Source organism: Dreissena polymorpha, chromosome 4 (assembly GCF_020536995.1).
Source record: "Dreissena polymorpha isolate Duluth1 chromosome 4, UMN_Dpol_1.0, whole genome shotgun sequence".
Lineage (NCBI taxonomy): Eukaryota > Metazoa > Mollusca > Bivalvia > Myida > Dreissenidae > Dreissena > Dreissena polymorpha.
In genome coordinates this window covers 89421827-89444478 of record NC_068358.1, presented here as the reverse complement: position 1 = coordinate 89444478, position 22652 = coordinate 89421827, and the positions used below count along the sequence as shown (strand labels likewise).

Sequence of the window (22652 nt, the reverse complement as noted above, 5' to 3'; positions counted from 1 at the left end):
TAGTCCCCATCGACACCGTTTAACCATTTTTAATCTACTTTTTTTTTAAAGAGGAAAACAAAAGAAACTCGCTAAAGCAAAGACCTATAGATAACATGTTATCTATAGGTCTTTGGCTAAAGTAAAAGTGAACCTATACATAGCTTGTCTAGAAAATGGCAGACAGTTCGTTGCTAACTAACGCGCCCGATTAATCGATCGCTGATTGGTAGATCAGTTCTTAGATAAGAACTTGATTGAAAGGCGGCGTCATGTCAATTAATTGATGGGTTGAATTGATTATTTCTATTCATGTGGCACTACATCGCGGAAATGAAGCTATACACAAATATTTAGTTGCCTGATACATTCACTAAACACTGTTTTGTTTGATCGTGTGAGTATTTTGTTGCTCAGAATATGTTCGTTGTCTTACAGATTTTCAAAACCACCTATATACTACATGGTTTTGAATCGGATTGCTTTTCTTTGATTTGTTGCCAACGTCTTTTTTTAAGGTCAGATGGTCACAATAAACTACTAATGTAAAGCAGAAGGAGGAGACGTTGAAAACCATAAGCATTAATTACCATTAATGATTAAATAACACTAACCATGCAGTTGCATATCATAGGTGATTCCTTTATTAAACTGTCTGTTTTCCCTAATATTTTTGGTTATGGAATCGATTACTTATACTACAAATGACTTCATTACATTCGTCTTTCTGTCAGCTTTTTTATTAATTTTTGAAACACTTGACGCAAACATGTGACACTCAACAAAACGTTTTATGTCATGAAGCAACGGTCACGAATAGTATAAAAGTATTTCTTTAGTTTTCCTTAATACAGACTGTGAACTTGCCCCCCCCCCCCCCCCTTTGATGCTTCGCATTAATGTCTTTCTCATTTACATGTGGAGTGAACCATTGGAAATAGTTCAAGGGTACGAGTAAACTTGCTTCTCGTGGATGACACCAGATGACCAGCGGTCATTAAGAGATGTTGTAACGTCACAGTCTTGACCTAGACATTGGAGTTTTTTTGCTTACTAGTATATGATTTTCTAAATGTTCATGTCATTGTCGGAGAAAAGCGGTTTTTATATTATCTTAATGTTTGTCCACAACCTTATTCAGTAACACCTTTGCCAAGTCCTCGGAGAGATTGTTTACATAGCTACAGATAAATGTGCGGCCTAAGTGACCCATAGCAGATTTGAGTCCATAACATCAGTGTGTATCCACTAGTGGTTTAATTAAATTTTTGGTAGCGAGCTTAGACCTCTTTTGCACTAGGTTTATTGAAATCTGCTGACCAAGTTTCATCAAGATCAGACAATCCGCGGACCAACTTATAACATTTTTTTGTTATGTCCACAATTAACTGCGGCATACTTTTGGGTATAACAATACACATAATACTGTCATGCCCTAGATTGTTTATGAAAACATGTGTTTATGTTCATGTACATTGTTCATTTTTACCGTTTATGTTTTGCATCTAAATGACTATGTCACTGTTATTTAATGCTTTTATTGGATGCTGTGTGGAAGTTAGATCTGATAAGAGCCGATGCCTACCTTTTGCGCTTCTTTATTATTTGTAATATCCTTTTTAAAAGTCTCATTGTTTAAGCGTCTGTTAATGTGGCAGCCATTTTTGCATAAACAGGAAGTTGATTTCCTGATGCTGACATAAGTGCCTTCTGGGTAGTTTACACTGACTACAGTATTTTGACAGTTTCGTCATACAATATCTTTTGTTAAATACTCATATTCCTTCTTAAAAATTGTTTAAAAAGGTAATAGTCATCTTTATAAATGATTTATTGATTTAATTGATATGTATTTGACTACTGCTTCATTGTAATATCGTCAGAAATATCATTTTAATATGAGTGACATTTACCGTGTCAAGAACGCTCAAATTTTATTGTGCGCTCTTGCGCGCTTTACCATATGGACGATGGTCCACCGTCGCCCAACTAAAAATAGCATGTAAAACCAAGTATGCGCATGCTCAGTGGCGGGCGCAGTAAATGGTTAAAGTGAAAGTAGATGTCGCCGCCATTTTGAGTGGTTGGTAAACTGTGGTTTGTGTCCAAATAATTAGACGGTATCTTTTGTATATTGACCCCATACTTATGTTGTCATTGCATATATTTTTATTAATGGGTTTCGACCCGTAGCCTTGTGTTCGCACTACATCATGTTCGCCTTGGGTTCTGTTAACCCTTCGATTCAGTGAAAGTAATAAAAGGAGAAAAAAAACATTTTTTTAAATTGTATTATTCATAACAGTAACACAATTGTATTGGTTTTGTGTTGTACATATTTGATATCTGATACGCAAACATATTCTTGAAGTGAAATATTTTGCCAACAATAGTTCTTCCCCATAGTAAATACTGGAAACCATACATTATCCTACCGCACCCCAAATTCGACGATGTTCTATTTATATTGATTAAATGGATGATTATTGTCTTTGAATCATTTCAAAGTAATACAGCCGAGTTTAAAATTATTATTTTCTGCTATTAAACATTTCATTATTTCTTTCATTATTTGCTAAATATTGCTTCATGTAACCGTTACATCGTCGAATTTCGGTCCATTACATTCGATTCTTTACACCCTTCGAATTTGGGTCACACTGGGATATTGCATACATGCATCTTAGATTATCTAGTCCAAATTTTTGACGCTCTTAAATATTAAGCTACTTTTTATATGGGTAAAGTATCTCGCGCGTCTTATAAATAAGACTAACATGCATCATGCAGAGATCTCCCTCTGGTTTAGTTCAAACCTGTATATTTTAGTTTGATTGCATAGGACTTATTTGAAAAAGCTGTAAATTTTGTTTCCGGTGCCTAGAACCAGTACTTAGTGTCTATAGGGAAGATCTAAAGAACGCTTTCACAGTGGGGATAGAACCCGTGACCTGGTTGCTAGGCGGACACCATATCCTTTACGCCACAGCTACCTCAGGGTTTGGGGTAACGGTACAGTTTGTCAAGGTATTCCGAATCATTAGGCATTCTGAATCCACATTTTCATTTAAAAAGTCTTAACGTTTGGTATGCGATTTGAAAGGTTATTGTTGTTTCTAAAAATTTTATCCCCCAGCCTGTAAAGAATGAAGAATCATTGTTTTTTATGAAAATGTTGATTCAGAATGCCTAATGATACCTGTACCCTGAGGCGGGGGAAATAGGGCATCATTAAAAAAAAAATTTGGACTTTAAACCAAACATGAGAAACAATATAATATGTTTTTTTAATCACCGCCAAATTAAATACATAACAATTCTATTTAGTTTTAAACATTTTAAACTTGACAATTCTGGGTCTAGGGCAATTAATTTGCTTGAGTGTCGGGTGAATTTTTATCTGGGGAAAAATTAATACTTTTTTGTTGAGGGAATGGGGCCTTATTTTGGCCAAGTCTTGAATCGTTATAAGACGGTATATAATATTATATTTACCTGTCAATAATATCTGCAAGGGGGGTTAGACAGTATAGATTGATATATACATGTACATGGTCACTCTTAATGTCACTCAAATAGATAAAGTAATCAGTATTGCTATTTAATGGTATGTTTTTTTCATGAGAATAAACTTAAGGTTAATAGTGATTACTTTGTAAAATAAAACAAAGCATGTGCAAATATTGCAATAAAATATTCATTTTTAACACCATTAAAAAAAAGTTAACAATATCTATACACATTCCTTGGTATTTTACCCTAGCATAACAGCTTCAATCACATAATCATTATTTCAATCAATTAACTGGGTCCGTTATCTCATCATCTCTTAATGAATCATATATATTGATAGCCACCTGCTTCGTACACATTTCAAACTAATATTTCAGACACCAAACGCAAAGCCTATCCCAAGGCAATGCCCCATTTGCGTGGTAAAAGGCAACACGACTGTGTACCTCCGGGTAACAGACCACGTTCGCTGGGTGCAAGCGCTGACGGCAGACCCCATGAAGCCGTTGATGTCAGAGGCACGTGCTAAGACCGGTCGGAAAGTGAAGAAGACAAAGCCGAGGAATTACTACTCTTGCTGGCTGTGCGACCGGTCGGTGATTGACCGGCTGCGTCATCTAGAACAGGAGCACAAAATGGAGGCTGGGACATTCAATTTTGTTTACACAAGAGGGCCGTTTCCGGAAAGTAAGTGTTAAATTGTGTTCGTGTGGTTTTTGTATTTAATTTCTCATATTTCTATCAATGTCTAATACAAAACCATACCAAACGATTTGTAACTTTTACATTTAAACGTCATTTACAGGACGCGAAAACTTCAGGAAAGGTGACCAGCAGACTTGCCACTCATGATGACTCGGCATAGGAGGATGAGAAGGTGGAGGATGAGGAGGAGGAGGAAGAGGACTTTTCATTCCTAATGCCGAAATACTGCCTGAGCCTGGAACCCAATGCAAGGGTGATGCATGGTCGGAGAAGCTGCAAGTAACAATATGGATTGCTTATATAGTGTAAAGTTTTGAGTCCGTTTTTGGGGTAGAACCAGTACTTGGTGCATTAAGCCCTGTTTTCCCAGATTTTTTTTTAATTATATACATTTCAATTGATAGTCATTATTATTGTTACATGTATATATATTAAAAACCGTGAGGAAATATATAGTACATTAAAATTTAAGATAAATATTATTTATTTATAATACTTTGGAATTACTGGTTGTTAGTTAAATTATATGCGATTTCACCATCTAGCATAGAATATCATCCAATAATACTTGTTGCAGTTTCAATCGTTGACTCATATGTAGACTACATGTTCCTGCGGAGCAGGCCAGGTGGGTTGGCAAACGAGTCGAAAACACAAGAGGTCAACATGAAGAGCAACCGGTTCCTGGCCCTGTCTGGCTACTTGGAAGGAGTGGTGTTGAGTGACATGCTGTTGTGGATGGGCCATATGGAGGTCCACGACAGTTCCTCAACACCACTCACCAGCTGAAGACGGTGCGGAATGCACTAACGGCAATCAAGAACTTCCTGAAGTGGTGCGAGGGAATGGTCTAGCGGACGCCCGCACATTGAACAATGTAAGCGTAAACTTAGGATTTGATTTATGTAAATTATTCATTCTTCTTGGACATCTACTTATTAATGTTTTGGCGTTGGCGTCTTTCTGTCTGTTCTTCCGTCCATCTTTCCGTCCGTCCAGCACTTTTGTGTCGAGAGCCATATCTTGAAAGTGCTTTGGCCGATTTCATTGAAACTTGGTATGAGTATATATATGGATAAGAGGACGATGCACGCCAAATGGCATTGTACACAGTCTGTTAATTACGGGGTTTTGGCCCTTTGTATCTTGAAAAAATGCTTTTTTGAGTGTCAAATATAACACTTTTGTGTCCAGAAGCATATTGGCGGGGGATATCAATTTAACAAATTTGCTTGTTTAGCTTTATTTTTTTTTCGGCCGATCTCCTTCTCACAGGCTTCCTGACCTCAACCTGCCTGGATAAGAGCCGTCGCGAGGTTGTTCGGAGGGTAGAGGAGAGTGCGGCCATCCTGACGGACGCAAACCTGGAGCGCCACTTCACTGAGAGTGAGCATGTAGTGAAAACGATCAAGGTGATCCAGGAGCCCCCAGCTGGCACACCTGAAAGATATTCGGGGAATAATCATTTAACTGATAGCGCTCTATAACGCCTCCTGAACTGGCAAGTATACAAACCTGAGGGTATGTAATATAAATAAGCCTAGTATTGATTCGAAAAGATAACCCTACATTACTTTTCAGACCAGAGTTGTTTTTCAGTAGCAATTGCATAGAATTGAATGAAACTTGAAGTTAATAGGCATTAAAATTGGGTTTATTTAAGTATACAACAAAGCTGTTCGCCTGTTAATTGACCGACTTGTCTTATGTATAATATTTTTACCAGATTGTTACCTTGAAGACAGATAAACTATAATGCAAAAGTTCATTTTGACATTCCAAATGGGGGAAAGGCCTTGAAGCCATTGTAAAATTAAACTGTTATGGCCCCTTAATTGATTGAAAATGTCAAATTTCTGTCTGCATATGTTGGTGTATGAATTTAGTGAAATTCAAATTAGATCAAATTTGTTATCATTTTTCAGTGGTTCTTGCATAAGAGTCATCAGGATGATTTAGTCATTTCAGAGATGTACCCTTTATAGCTCAACTTGAGTTATTGTTGCTGGTCTTTGTCTGTTTTGCGATGTGTGTCTATATGTCAACATTTTTACTTAAACAATATCTCCTACTAAACCTTTGGACAAAGCTTGATGAAACTGGCAGGAATATTCCTGGCATGAAGCTCCTTCAATGTTGCTCCAAGAATTGTTTTCCATGAAATCCTTGTTGCCCTGGCAACCAAAAGAAAAAACTTAAAAAATCTACTCTGAAACTGCAAGGCCTTGGGCTGAGATATTTAGCATGAAACATTGTGTGGTGGACCTTTACCTGTGGGCAAGTCGATTTTTTGTCGAGCCCACTTATGGAGAGCTCGACATATTTGTCACAGTTGGCGGTTTGGTGTATGTGGATCAGTCCGTCAGTATGAAAGTCCGGGTTAGGCTTGTCTGGAGCGTAAGTCTGTTATTGATTGGAGGAATTTCAAATAACTTACAATAAATGTTCACAATCATGACACGGCCGGTCACTGCTCAAGAAAACGTCAATATCTCAAAGGTCAAGGTCACACTTTGAGTTCAAATGTCAAAAATGGCCATAAATGACCTTGTCTGGGCCATTATTATGTCATTCATTGTCAGAATTAAATTCAATTTAAAATCATGTGTCACCATAATTTGACGGTGTTGCATGGGAAGGAATAATGTCGAAATCTCGAAGGTCAAGGTCACACTTTTAGTTCAAAAGTAAAAAATGGCCATAAATGAGCTTGCTCGGGCCATAACTGTGTCATTCATTGTAAGATTTTAAAATCATTAAGCACATTTGTTCACCATCACTCGACGGTGTGTCATAAGAATGAATTACGTCAAAATCTCCAAACTCAAGATTACACTTAAGAGTTCAAAGGTTAATTGGTGGGACTTGTACCATGATTGTTCAAACTATGTTCCTGGGGTCAAAATTGCCCCACTGGGGAGGGAAATGTAATTTCCTTATTAGTATATTAAAAAACCTCAAAAACAAAAATTTTCTCATAAATCACAAGGCCTAGAGCAAAGATATTTGGCATGAAAGTTCATCTTGTGGACCTTCACCAAGATTGTTCAAGTATCATTGGATCATATTTGCCCCACCCTCGGATCAAATTTGTTTTCCTTCTATAATATATATATAATGAACACTTAAAAATATTCTTCTCAAAAACTGCAGTGCGAACATACATATTTTGCATAAAACATCATCTGGTGAACTTCTATACAGATTTTTAAAATTATCAGCTGGGGGTACCAATGATAAATTCATTGAATTTACCTGCTAAGATTCATTTGCTTTGTGGAAATGCAATAACTTGCAATGTTTTTAAAGTGATTGAATGGTTCAACATTAACTTAAAATTAAAAAGAAAAAAACTATTTCATACATCATATTATACTTATAAAAAGCCATAATTGTAATGCTTTCATGGAAAAAAATGAATGTTTGCTTAATTTTCAAAAATATTAATAAATCTTTAATGTTGAGGATTCTTCATAAAGGTTTTACGTGTGCACAGAATGTTATGGTAATCTCCAAAGCATTCCCATTACAAAATACATCCGATGTCTATGGATAAGTTATTTTTATGCCCCCTTTCGAAGAAAAGGGGGTATATAGTTTTCGCACTGTCTGTCAGACTGTCACACTTTTCGTGTCCGCTTTCTAATTCAAATAATTTTCATTCGATCTTTACCAAACTTGGTCAGAAGTTGTGTCTAGAAAACATCTAGGTCAAGTTCGAATTTGGGTCATGCCGGGTCAAAAACTAGGTCACGGGGTCACTTCGTGCATTTCAAGGATTTAGCATGGTGTCTGCTCTCTAATTGAAGTAGTTTGCATCAACATTCATGCGCCTGTCAAGTATCGGGCATTCAGCGTGAGAGTCGCGCATTTACGCAGCAAAACACCCTCTCACACAGCCAAATCTTATGCTCTCCTTTTTTTATACGCCCGTTTTTAAAAACGGGACGTATTATAGTTTCACCCTTGGCGGACGGCGTCCACAGCAGTGTCCGCTCTCTAATTTAAATAGTTTTCATCCGATCTTCACCAAACTTGGTCAGAAGTTGTGTCTAGACAATATCTATGTCATGTTAAAATATGGGTCATGCCGGGTCAAAAACTAGGTCACGAGGTCACTTAGTGCATTTCAAGGATTTAGCATGGTGTCTGCTTTCTAATTGAAGTAGATTTCACCCGATCTTCACCAAATTTGGTCAGAAGTTGTGTCTAGATGATATGTAGGTCAAGTTGGAATATGGGTCATGCAGGGTCAAAAACGAGGTCACAAGGTCACATATTGCATTTCAAGTATTTAGCATGGTGTCCGCTCTCTTATTGAAGTAGTTTTCATATGATCTTCACCAAATTTAGTCAGATGTTATACTAAATGATATCTAGGTCAAGTTTAAATATGGGTCATGCCGGGTCAATAACTAGGTCTCGAGGTCACTTAGTGCATTTCAAGCATTGAGCATGGTGTCCAAAACCTTCGAAAGGGCATATCTTGTGACAGTTTGGCACTCTTGTTTAAAACTGACGATGCATGAAACTATTTTCACTCATATTTTTTATGTAATTTAAATGCCAAAATTTAGAAAATGCATATGAATGTGAAACGAAACTGTAAGTAAGTAAATAGTGTTACAGTTACTGTACAAACAACCCATTTTTCAAAAGAAGCATTTTTTTTTGTAAACTGTACTGATGGTTTTGCTAGTTATGCCATAGGTTGTTGATAACTCGCGTTTGTTCAGCTAATTTCATTATTTCTTTTATAGCCATTAATGTGTTATCATGGTCATTGACGTGAACAAAAGCAAACTGTTATTTTTACAGCATCCAGTAAAAATACCCATATTGTAAATCACACGGGTACTACTGCTCTAATGTTTGATCAAGAATGCATCTAATGGATAATCAAACTAGTGGTTTCACTCAATTGATTTTTGCATATATAGGTAGGTGTACCTAGAGATTGAGCTGGAGACAGTGAAGGTGCTGACCTCTGTGTGGAACACTTAGAAGCTGGCAAGTTTTCATATTGAAGGGTATGGTTCCCAACCGCCCATCACACACAGAATGAAGCTTGTCGTCTTCCGCAGTAAAAACTGGTTAGTGCTCCACAATGCGATACCTGGTTCATATGTTTGTTGCTTGAGTATTAATTATTATTATCAAGATTATCTTGTTTTATATTTCTTGATTATTTGCTATTATATCCCCAGAAACATAGTATAGTGGGGTATATAGGAGTGACCTTGTCTGTCTGTCGATGGCTCTGTATTAAGTGTCCCCTCTCTAATTCAAGGTGTTTATTGGATCTTCACCAAACTTGGTCATAAGTTGTATGTAGATGATGTCTAGGTCAAGTTTGAATATAGGTCATGCCGGGTCAAAAACTAGGTCACGGGGTCACTTAGTGCGTTTAAAACATTCATCATGCTGTCCGCTCTGTAATTTAAGTAGTTTTCATCCAATCTTCACCAAACTTGGTTAGAATTTTATCTAGATGATCTCTAGGCCAAGTTTTAACATGGGCAATGCCGGACTAAAAACTAGGTCACAGGGTCACTTTGTGCGTTTTTTAGCATTCAGTATGGTATCTGCTCTCTAATTCAAGTAGTTTTCATCCGATCTTCTCCAAACTTGGTCAAAAGTTTAATCTAGATGATCTCTAGGCCAACTTCAAACGTGGGCCATGCCGGGCCGAAAAATTAGGTCACATTGATTTTGACTTTAGGTCCTATAACACTGGCTTGCGACACCTGTCGACAGGCTTTCAACACAAATTTTTGGAATAAATAGTGACTGAATATCTATCTAAGTTTGGTTGTGAGTTTATCTGGGCCATAACTATGTCATTCATTGTGAGATTAAACAAAAAAAATGCACATTTGTTTACCATCATTGAACGGTGTGTCATGCCAAAGAATTGTCGATATCTCTGAGGTCAAGGTCACAATTGCATAATAACTAATAAAATCGCCAAACATGTAAATATGTTTTTCTTATCTTGTGAAGACAGCATGCAAAATATTCTGTGTCAATGCGGTATGTGGGGTTATTCCTGGTATATTGGAGTCTGTATGTTGGTTGGTCTGTTGTGGATTTGTCTATCCATTCAAACTTGTAAATATGTGATCAGCATGAAAAGAAGATTTTCAAAACACAATTTTTATTTGCATTGATTTCACATCCAAGAGTAATGGTCTTGATTCCTTGATCCTCGCTCATTAACATTCACAGGGACAGCAGGGGTATTTTATTATTGTTGATGACCAAGTTTGTATTATATTTGTTTTGAAAGTGTGAACTTTTTAATGGATAAATAGATAGATTGAACAAAATTAATTTATTATGCCCTCCTTCGAAGAAGAGGGGGTTAATTGTTTTGCACATGTCGGTCAGACCGTCCATCAAATGGTTTCCGGATGATAACTCAAGAACGCATAGGTACATTAATCATGACTGGCAAATGACCCCTTCAATTATCAGTTCACTAGGTCAAAGGTCAAGGTCACAGTGACTCGAAACGGTAAAATGGTTTGCGGATGATAACTCAAGAAAGTTTAAGCCTAGGATCATGAAACTTCATAGGTACATTGATCATGACTGGTAGAAGACCCCTTTTGATTTCCAGGTCTCTAGGTCAAAGGTCAAGGTCACAGTGACCTGAAGCAGTAAAATGGTTTCCGAATGATATATATATATATATAATTAGCTATTGATACTTAAGTGAGAGTGATTACATGAGTATTCACACAATGGCTGCCACTACAACTGTACAAAAGAATGACACTCACAGTTCTCACCATAAACCCCAATACTCTTCTCTCCATAACAGGGTGCTGGAAGATGCTTACTGCTATATTGACTGCTTCCGAGCGCTTCCTGGACCTAAAAATTATCTCCCAGCAGCAACCTCCCCAAGGTGTGACGAGAGTCTTCAAGGTAATTGAAAGAGGGTGCAATGTGAAGTATAAATGCATAACGAGCCAAAATGGAAAGCTTAGGTTTGGAATAACTCGTCTCATGGTCAAAGTCACACTTAATACTCAATTTTCACATACCAGTATATATGCAAGAAAGCTCATTCAACAACTCGCTACAATCAGGTTATATGCTGAATTTATACTTTCAGGTCAAAGGTCCTAGGCCACTAAGAAATATTTCTTTTAAATCTCACTCAAATGGTGACCATATTGTTTCAATATGCAGAGTTTGGATTTGGCATCACTCACACTTGAAGATAAATATTCATTTGCCACATTATGATTTTGATTCTTCTTAGTAAATCACATATCCCGTTTCATTGTACCAAGAAACAAAACACCAATGCTCACCACTATTAATTAATGCGATTTGCAAAACCAATCAGGTTCAAACAAGATAAAAGGTTTGAACATTCAGTTCTATCCTTTAAATTTGTATCCGCTCATTATTGTCCCCTACCGGTTTCATCGGAGGGGATTTATGATCACATTTGATTCATACTTTGACAAAACAACACTTACCTGACATACCACAATGGGCTCCACCCAAACCATCCCCCATCCCCCATGCCCCACCCCAGAACTCCTCCCCCCCCCCCCCCCGCCCCCCTAAAAAAAAAAAGACAATAATTTTTTTTTTTTTTAAATATCATCTATAAAATGACCACACACCCACATTATACCCCCTCTCCATGATGGCTTACGTTATACTGTCAAGCACTCGAATAGTCGAGCGCGCTGTCCTCTGACAGCTCTTGTTGCCTTAAATTTTCATTGTTCTTTGAAATTAAATTAATAATGGCCAATTTTTTTCACTGCTCTTTGTTATTATTTGTTTTTGGTTTACAACTTTTTCTGCAATCAATTTAAGGGGGCATGTCAATGGTTTTTCTCTATGCAATGGCAAATATTCAACATTCCACATGTCCGATTTTTATGAAAAATAAATGTACATGTATAAGGAACATTGATAAAATCGTTTAAAAAGATTAGTGAAGGGCCAAAAAAATATTATTACATTATGGTCTTAGTGCTTATGGGGATCGAAATCTTGCCCACAACATTCACAATCTTAATGAATATTTTCTACACAAAACTACTGTTCCATTATTCATTATGGTCAGTGAGCATGCCCATAGCTGGATATGTTAATACTACTACGATTTATACCTTCATAGCTCAAGAGTTATGGCCCCTTATTAGACTGACATTTAAGATTTTTTTTCCATTCGGAGCCGTTTCTCAGTAACTATTGCATGTGAGTTAGCTTAAAATAAATATGATTCATTGTACCAATTTTAACCAAAACAAACCATTGAGATTGAATCATACAATCTTGAATTGATGGTAATATACAGACAATGCACTATTGTTAATGATGTTGGGGGGGGGGGGTCACCAGCAGGCAACTTATGAATTGCTTGCAGTATAATGTGAGCCTTTTTAATTTATTTTTGTACAAAAAATGCAAATAATTTGTTTTTCACCATAACTTAACAGAGTATACATTGCCTTTTTTTCAGTGTTCCAGACGGCTGGTGATGCATTTCAAGAAAAGCCATCAGAATCTTGCAATGATCTGTATACTTAATAAATGACAAAACAACAACACTGTATTGTTATTATTATTTAATACATAACTTCCATATTTGCCAAAAAGGTATATGATGGAAGTTCAACGTTGTTATCGATGTGATTTGATTGCCTTGCTTTTTATGTCCCCCACTATACATGTAGTAGTGGGGGACATATTGTTTTTGCCCTGTCTGTTGGTTGGTCTATTGGTTGGTCTGTTGGTTGGTTGGTTTGCGCCAACTTTAACATTTTGCAATAACTTTTGCTATATTGAATATAGCAACTTGATATTTGGCATGCATGTGTATCTCATGGAGCTGCACATTTTGAGTAGTGAAGGGTCAAGGTCAAACGTCATATAGGGGGACATTGTGTATCACAAAGGCATCTTGTTATTTCTATGTCCCCCTCCACCTCCACTATAGGGGGGAGGACATATTGTTTTTGCCCTGTTGGTTGGTTGGTTGGTTTGCTCCAACTTTAACAATTTGCCATAACTTTTGCAATATTGAGGATAGCAACTTCATATTTGGCATGCATGTGTATCTCATGGAGCTGCATATTTTGAGTGGTGAAAGGTCAAGGTCAAATATATAGCTTCAAAGCGGCACAGAAGGGGACGTACTGATAGTGTTTCTGACAAACAAATATCTTGTTGTTTCATGAATTTCACACTAAAGTGTTAAGAAATACGACGTTTACATCAAAATGACTCTTTATGAATCATCAAAACTATGTATTTTATGAAACAAGAAATTAAACGAATAAGGCTTTTTGTAAATCTGAATGTTGAAGGAAGTACTGGTGTCAACATTGATCCTCATGAACCTAAAATTATTCCAATCAGATAGTTGTCTAAATGAATTTTGCTCTGTGTAAGACTGGGACTTTAGAAAGGCAATGGAAAAGCGTTTGACTTATTAGGTATTCTTATCGTAAAACAATCGCATTCAATATACGGAGAACTAGACAGAGAACACTTCATTATTTGAACATAATTTGATACCTACAGAATTTTTTTTTGCTTGTAAAATATAAGTACGAGTCTATTATTTCAACTTGAAATGTTGGTGAAAATGTGCTCTGGTCTTAGATTACTTCAAATCAGGGATACATAATAAGATTATTTAATTTATAGTACACTATTGTGCGAATATTAAGAAGAGCTGTGGTTTTAAAGTACTCGTACACGCCTGTAGATATAGAGTTTAAGGATGTGTCTGTATGCATACAGTCATTGCTTGGCAGCATGAAGTATCAATGCAAAAATAGCGTCATTAACCGTTTCTGACGAACTTCCTACATACCCAAACGCTTGACACCGTATAGAAAACTAAGTTTTCGTAGCTGATGATACATCCACAAGAAAATTGAAATGCAAATGGTACTACACAGTCAAAAGTATACCAATGGAAAGATCTAGGATCCCAAAAGGTGCCTGGTGCTGCTAAAGAAGTGAGCAGTGTGGAAATTCGGAACAGACGATGACATTTTCTGATTATGTGTTATATCAAGGGTATTTGTAAGTAAAATGTATTTAATTACAGGTGTAAGCACATGTGCTTCGTGAGTGTTGTTATCGAATACTTGACAAAATTAATTAAAGTTTGGAGGATATTCATCATTTCAATGTTGATGCCTTAAAGGGACAGGAGCGATGAACCAAAAAAAAAGGAGCTGGGTGAAGCTACCTCCTATTTTGCTCTACGTTTTCCCTAAGTATTCCAAGTTTGTTTGAGCCTATACATTGTGAAATGTGTTTTGTTATTATGAAACCGGTTAACGTCGAATAGACGCGATTTATATGGGTAATGATTTTAGATAGAAACGAATTGAGCAAATTACAAAATTACAAGGCCCGGTCAGACCGACTTACGAATATGCAACGTAAAAAAAACGCACAAAAATGCAGATTTTGATTATCCGGTGATGAAATTACCTGCTTTGCCGCTCAAGATTCTCGCAAACGGTGTGTGAAGCGTAGGAAACACACAATTACCGCACAAGTACCGGTGCTATAACGGGAAAAAACGAACGTTTAACGGAAATGTACCTGATAATTAACGGTCGGCTAACGGATATGACTGTGCGAGTAAAGGACTTCTACCGGATAAAACGGCAGTGAAATGCATTAGTACCGGACAAAACGTTCGCCCAACGTGAGAGAAACGGAAAAGTACCGAACACCAACGTACAACGTACAACGATGAAAAAGTAGGGCACATCCTCAGAATCATGTGGCAAAACTTCAGGTTCTGGCAGGTTAAGGTCTCCGTTCTCAGCTGCTGCCTTCAGGTCGGAATCGTTCCACAACTGTGCATCGGATGCAGCAACACGGCCTCCAATGTCAGCCCAGACGAACTTGTACTCAGAATCCTACAGGGCTAGCAGGACAACGGTTAAGTACTTCTTGTAATTAAAATACGTAGACCCGGATCTTGGTGGACATTTGCAAGCAATATGTTCGCCATCAATAGCACCAAGAGTATGGGGGATATTCCAGCTGTCCCTGAAGCCGTCCGCTATTCGCGTGCAATCGGCAGCTGTTGTTGGCAACGACATCACCTCGTCAGCATACTCATCTATGACTGCTCTACAGACCTGACGCGTAAAAGATAACAGTATAATAAGCTCGCGTGGATTATAAGTGTATGACACATGTAGTAGATAATCCATGACTTTTAGCGAGTGGATGATAAAGTAAAAATATACTACTTCATAAAATGTTCTTATAACTGTGTGCATTTCAAGATATGCGCACAAGACAGTACTAATTACATTATACAATTTAGAAGGTTAGTGTTGTAATGCGCGCCCTCATCTATTTGCCTTTTATCCTATACCAATAACTTAACACAATGCAATTCATATAAACTGATGCTAGACGTAGACATTAAAATATATAAAAATATTAAAATGACTAACAGAAGCCTTTTTAAAATTTATTTTAACACTATAGTAAATTAAGCGGTACTTATTTTTAGCACGAGAAGAGAAATAGTGTTGTGGGGTACCCTCCAGCCGAATCGCATATCACGGTACTTTGAACCAGACACAAGATGCCGCAGCGCAATTGATAGCTTCATCCCTGGTTCAATTGGACGTCTGTAGTTGTTGCGCTGTTTCGTTATCCTTTGGCTCACTCGTGCGAGAATCTCATCAAACATCTCGGTTGGCACTCTCATGAAGTTGACAGATGCGAAATGGATCTCTTGAACAATGCTATACAAACTACCGGTACATGTACCGCTTGTAATTGGTATATCACGTGTGTTATGTATCTTGAACACGGGTATACAAACTACTGGTGCACGTGGCGCTTGTCATTAATATCACGCAGGCGACATGGATCTCTTGAGCATGCGTATGTCAACTTACGGTACACGTGACGCTTGCCATTAATATCACGCAGGCGACATGGATCTCTTGAGCATTCGTGTGTCAACTAACGGTACACGTGACGCTTGCCATGAACATCACTCAGGCGACATGGATCTCTTGATAATGCGTATGTCAACTACCCCTACACATGAAGATTGCCATTAATATCACGCAGGCGACATCGATCTCATTAACATGCGTATGTCAACTAACGGTACACGTGACGCTTTATATTAATATCACGTATGTGACATGGATGTCTTGAACAAGGGTACGCCAACTAAAGATATACGTGACGCTTGATATTACTATCACACAGGCGACATGGATCTCTTGAACATGGTAACACCAACTACCGGTACACGTGACGCTTGATATATCGCGTATGTGATATGGATTTCTTGAACAAAGGTACGCCAACTAAAGGTACACGTGGCGCTTGACATTTCTATCACACAGGCGACACCGATCTCTTGAACAAGGCTATATATGTACCGCTTGTAATTGATATAACACGTGTGTTATGTATCTTGAACACGGGTATACAAACTACTGGTACACGTGGCGCTTGTCATTAATATCACGCAGGCGACATGGATTTCTTGGGCATGCGTATGTCAACTAACGGTACACGTGACGCTTGCCATTAAAGGGATCTTTTCACGCTTTGGTAAATTGACAAAATTGAAAAAAGTTGTTTCAGATTCGCAAATTTTCGTTTTAGTTATGATATTTGTGAGGAAACAGTAATACTGAACATTTACCATGGTCTAATATAGCCATTATATGCATCTTTTGACGATTTTAAAGGGATCTTTTCACGCTTTGGTAAATTGACAAAATTGAAAAAAGTTGTTTCAGATTCGCAAATTTTCGTTTTAGTTATGATATTTGTGAGGAAACAGTAATACTGAACATTTACCATGGTCTAATATAGCCATTATATGCATCTTTTGACGATTTTAAAACTTAAAAATTATAAAGCGTTGCAACGCGAAACGATTGAATAATTTGGAGAGTTCTGTTTTTGTCGTTAAATTTTGTGAAACTACGAAGATTGCTTTTATAAGGTATAAAATACGTCAAGTATGTGTACTCGGCGGAATAGCTCAGTAGGCTAAAGCGTTTTTACTTCAGGACTCTGGCAGGACTCCAGGGGTCACTGGTTCGAAACCTGCTCCGGGCAATGTTCTTTTCCTTTTTTTAATTTTATTCTTGATTTTTTACTGAAGCCTTTACGATCTAATGTTTACATTTATCAATATAAAGCATTTAATGAATGAATTAAAAAATGCCAAAATCTGTGAAAAGGCCCCTTTAAAACCTAAAAATTATAAAGCGTTGCAACGCGAAACGATTGAATAATTTGGAGAGTTCTGTTTTTGTCGATAAATTTGGCGAAACTACGAAGATTGCTTATATAAGGTATAAAATACTTTACGAATATGTACTCGGCGGAATAGCTCAGTAGGCTAAAGCGTTTTTACTTCAGGACTCCAGGGGTCACTGGTTCGAAACCTGGTCCGGGCAATGTTCTTTTCCTTTTTTAAATTTTATTCTTGATTTTTTACTGGAGCTTTTACGATCCAATGTTTACATTTATCGATATAAAGCATTTAATGAATACGTAAAAAAATGCCGAAATCTGTGAAAAGGCCCCTTTAATATCACGCATGCAACATGGATCTCTTGAGCATGCGTATGTCAACTAACGGTACACGTGACGCTTGCCATGAACATCACGCAGGCGACATGGATCTCTTGTGCATGCGTATGTCAACTATCGGTACACTTGACGCTTGTCATGAACATCACGCAGGCGACATGGATCTCTTGAGCATGCGTATGTCAACTAACGGTACACGTGACGCTTGCCATGAACATCACTCAGGCGACATGGATCTCTTGGGCATGCGTATGTCAACCGCCGTTACAAGTGACGCTCGCCATTTATATCAAAGTACTAGTACATGTACCGCTTGTAATTGATATCACACGTGCGTTATGTATCTTGAACATGGGTATACAAACTACTGGTACACGTGGCGCTTGTTATGTCACGCATGCGACATGGATCTCTTGAATATGCGTATATAAACCACCGATACACGTGACGCTTGAATGATATCACGCATGCGACATTGTTCACTTGAACATGACTATGCCAACTAAGGTACAATTGTCTCTTGTAATAGATATTACTTGAACATGGGTATGCGAACTATCGATGTACGTGCCGCTTGTACTTGATATGGCACATGAATTTATGTAACATTTGTATGAAACTACCGGTAAATGTACCGCTTGTAATCGTGTCACCAGTTATAACAATGTTTAACCGTATAGTAAATCTCATTGTCATTTTTAAAACCTAGATATGCCCGATACACCAGTCACTCGTGTCAACCTGTTCACTTGAAGGAAAGTTGTAATTTGTATTGATATGGCTCCTTTGAGGTAAGAATAATGACATCGGGGGGGGGGGGGGCAGTTCTCCGCCCCTACAGATTTGATGGGGGGGGGGCAGATATCCGCCTACTAAATTCTGACAGGGGGGGGCAGTTCTCCGCCCCTACCGATTTGCTGGGGGGGGCACCTCTCCGCCACCTTTAAAATAAGGGGGCAGTTCTCCGGATTCCAGAATAAACAAAAGGCTTCCCGAATCAAATCAAATCAAAATTTATTTATTGTCGGTATGAGGATAACAAAGGACATCGTTCCACGAACCCTGGGGAAGTTTAAAAACTCAAAATACAACACGACAACAAACAAACGCCCGAATTCAAATACAATCCGAACCTGGATTTTCCAAACAAGTTTAACAACGTCAGTTTTTAAATAGGTAACGTCGCGAAATCAAATTACAAATTCTAAACGAGCACTTTCAAACGATTAAATGTCACGCAACGCGGTTCTCTTAAACTGCAACGTAGTCTCTGGTCAACAACAGCTGTTTTATAGTATATAAGCTTTGGTCAGTATAAAATACTGACGAGAATAAAATTCTCTGGACTCTCTAAAAACCCTTGTTAAACAAGTTCAAAACAGAAAGGGAGATCACCACCACTTACTATAGCCTATCCTCTCCCCTGATTCAAGATCAGTGTTCTGATTGGCCAAAATGATTTGGGCGACCGTGGACCAACAGGCCTCTGTTACTGCTCGTTGTTTGTGCGCTTTTTGTGCACAATTCATATGTGCGCTTTTACGTTATTATTGCACAACGTTATGTGTGCGCTTTTGGAGAGTATAAAAGGCACTGAAAATTCTCATTCGTGGACTCTGAACTTTGTTTTCCTAGGTGTGAGACCTATTTTATTTTTCTTATATAAGCATTTAAAATACAGTTTTCAATAAGACTTAGCTATTAAAATTAAGACTGAATTTTATAAATACTTAAAAATTGCATTTGTCATTTTTTTAGAACATTATAAAATAGAAAGTGCAAATACTTAACATGACACATGTACGTGTATATTGCTGTATTATAATGTAAATGTCTGAAAATTAATCTGTCTGTTAAGATATATATATATTGAAAGTTGTTATTTATTTATTCGTTATGAATGAATAAAATTTAGGAAGGTTATAAATCTTGAGTTTGTTTTTTTTGACAATTTTAAAACAACTGAATAGGCAAAATGTTATTCTTAGTTTACTGTTTATCAGAGTCCATTTTAGTTCTATGTTAAACTTTAACAAAAGCTTCAAGTTTGGAAAAGTTAAAGAAATTGAAGTAAAATCACAGCTACCGCTCGGCTCGTGACAATACTTTATGCAATTTATCATAATAAATTTAATACAATTTCGATAAAACCACTGAAGACAATAATGAACACCACCATGTATTTCTCAGTGCGTGTAATGAACAAAATGTAGTATCCATTTACATAATAAAATTACTATGGTATCGAGCCCACCTAATAGACCTGTAAATAGAAATACCTAAGCTCCAATTCATTGGTTGCTTAAAACATAAAAAAGCTCTCATATATCAATTTATTTTATAAAGCATTCAATAAATTGAAGTCATACTTCATATGTGCGGACTGCAAAGGATAATCTGGGAAGACACTTTACGCATATGCATTAAACCCCCTTTTCACAGAGCTCGGTTTATATATATATATATATAAATATATATATATATATATATATATATATATATATATATATATATATATATATATATATATATATATAAATATATATATATATATATATATATATATATATATATATATATATATATATATATAACACGACTTTTTATAAGTATACCAGGATTGGGGACAACGGAAAATAGCAATATTGTCATGACATCAAATGTCCCAGTGTGCATATACAGTATACAAGGTCTGGCTAATATAAAGGGACGTGCACACAATCTGTTGATTTGGAAAGTTTTGTGTGAACCCGCTCATTTTTTCAACATGATAGCAATCACGCGCAACATCCGCATAGCATCGTTGAAAAAGCATCCCATTATTTGTATTGTGGTCAATTCAGGTGAAGAATTTTCATTCAGGTTTACTAGCTATACAATTTCTTCAACATATTATTGGGTCAAGAAAGGTCAAACCTTGGTTAGACATCTACGCCGTGTAAATTTTTGCAAGTCATTATTGTTTTAATTGTCCTTACAAATTAATTTTCAAGTTCGTGTACGTGAATAAATTTTCTTTTAGTTTCTTGGGGCAGTATACATTCGTATAATCCTGGTTGAGCTATTTATGTATGAGATTGTGTCGAATTTATTTATTTGGCCAAGTTTTCTTGTGATGTTTGTATAACCTAGGGGCCGATATATTTTCTTGGTGGCAAAAGAACAATCTGGGGCCCGAGAGAGACAATAATTGTCCGTTTGCCATCCCGCATTATTTAAGAACAACACTAAAATCTCAATATGTATGTAAACGCCGTGCGTCATTTTAACAGAAATTTCTTGTTTCTCTTCTAATGTAAAACAATTTAGCAAGCAAAGATATGTAGTCCTGTGGTCATTTGCATCATTCCGTGTGAGCTTGCAACGTATGGCACATTATATTGATCACTGAGTTGAAAGGTAAAGGTAAGGGTGCGTTAAATATGTTTTTATATAAAAACCTGTGCCTTGCCGGCCAATGAATGCACGCATGCAAATACTATTTTGGGAAGCAGACTTGATTAACTGCAAAGTTATCTTATAATATTTTCATTATGTTGCAAATTAGCAACTTGTATTTTAACATAATTTCAATATGTATAAAATGTTGGTTCAATGGTATCAACTATTTCCATCTACGGAATCATGCAACAACGACATCAACAACAAAAACACACAATATAGAAGATTTACGCAAAGTGCCGCATGCATGTATGCATCGTTTGGGGGGGGGGGGGGGGAATCTATGCTTTCCTGAATTGATCTCGTTTAAGATTTGCGCATGTACTTTTTTACGGTCATTGCATGATGCACGTTCACGAGTTAATGAATGCAAATATTCAACCTGCGTATATAAAATGAAGCCTTTTCCCGCGAACATAGTTTATGCATAATGCGTATCTAATGATTTGACATGGGCGTGCATGATAGCATGTAGCTGCAGTCGTTAAATCATTTTATCAATAGCAAATGCTCGTTTGATTTCGTTTGGCAAAAGTAAGCAAGGCAAGAATAAATCTCACTATCTTCGCATAATGCCGACAGGTTATTGTGCAATAAACCGGTGTCTTGCCCCTTGCCTGGCAACCAATCAGCTTGCCGTCAATATTTAAAGACAATGTTGTTCTGTTTTGTGTACTGGTATAATTTTACAAACGAATAACAGAACTTTAGGAGCATACCCACAAAAATCGTTAATGATTTACTTTCTAAAATACTATCTCATAGATTGTTGTTTAAATTTCAACAAATATGGAATCAGACAATACATTCCATATTGATACCTCTACCTAATTTCCGTATACTTAGGTCCGATAATATATAGTTTAATAATATATAGTTTATATTAGAGAATATACTTTTCCCGGAATAAAGATTATTAAGATATTAAAATGCATTTTTTTCTCAAAGAATAACGGATTTTAAACATTCAATAAACTTTGTTGCAACAGAAAGAGCCGTTTTTTACATTCTACATTTTCACAATATATTTGTAAAACAAAATGCATAAATATTTTATTATTGCTATTTTTCCGCATGTTTATTAATTATTGCTTTATTGGTTTTCACGATGAGCTGTATATTCATATGTCGAAAATTATCTATATGTTCTTTTCTTATCCTAAGCATTTGAAGATTAAATATACGTTATTAACATACTACAGGTCCGAAAAAAATACATTTACGAAAAAGGAAAAACAAATATAATCAACACCTATTTCTTGAACACAAACAAAATGATCAATTTTATAAATATATGCAATGAATTATGATTGCAAAATAAATTCGTTTTTGCTTAATTGAAACACAAGAAAAGGCAATGTGACTTTAAAGTGAATTTGCCGATCACGATTTGTTATTAATGCATGGCCTATATATGC

At 36.7% G+C, this 22652-nt stretch overlaps 2 long non-coding RNA genes across 10 annotated transcripts; one reads left to right on the top strand and one right to left on the bottom strand.

Annotated features, from left to right (window-relative positions):
* The first annotated feature begins 1936 nt into the window (after window positions 1-1936).
* On the top strand, window positions 1937-12780 carry LOC127877391 (uncharacterized). 9 transcript variants are annotated; one of them, XR_008048412.1, is made up of 8 exons: window positions 1937-2062; window positions 3870-4179; window positions 4314-4476; window positions 4775-5074; window positions 5473-5702; window positions 9142-9290; window positions 11024-11130; window positions 12695-12780. It is a non-coding gene; the product is annotated as an uncharacterized LOC127877391 (long non-coding RNA). The 9 variants fall into 9 exon arrangements; XR_008048413.1 differs by having other exon boundaries at window positions 4298-4476; window positions 5473-5583; window positions 9138-9290; XR_008048406.1 differs by having other exon boundaries at window positions 4298-4476.
* LOC127877392 (uncharacterized) lies at window positions 8130-11107 on the bottom strand. The gene is made up of 2 exons (XR_008048415.1): window positions 10983-11107; window positions 8130-9313 (listed from the first exon to the last, which is right to left on the bottom strand). It is a non-coding gene; the product is annotated as an uncharacterized LOC127877392 (long non-coding RNA).
* Window positions 12781-22652: the final 9872 nt, after the last annotated feature.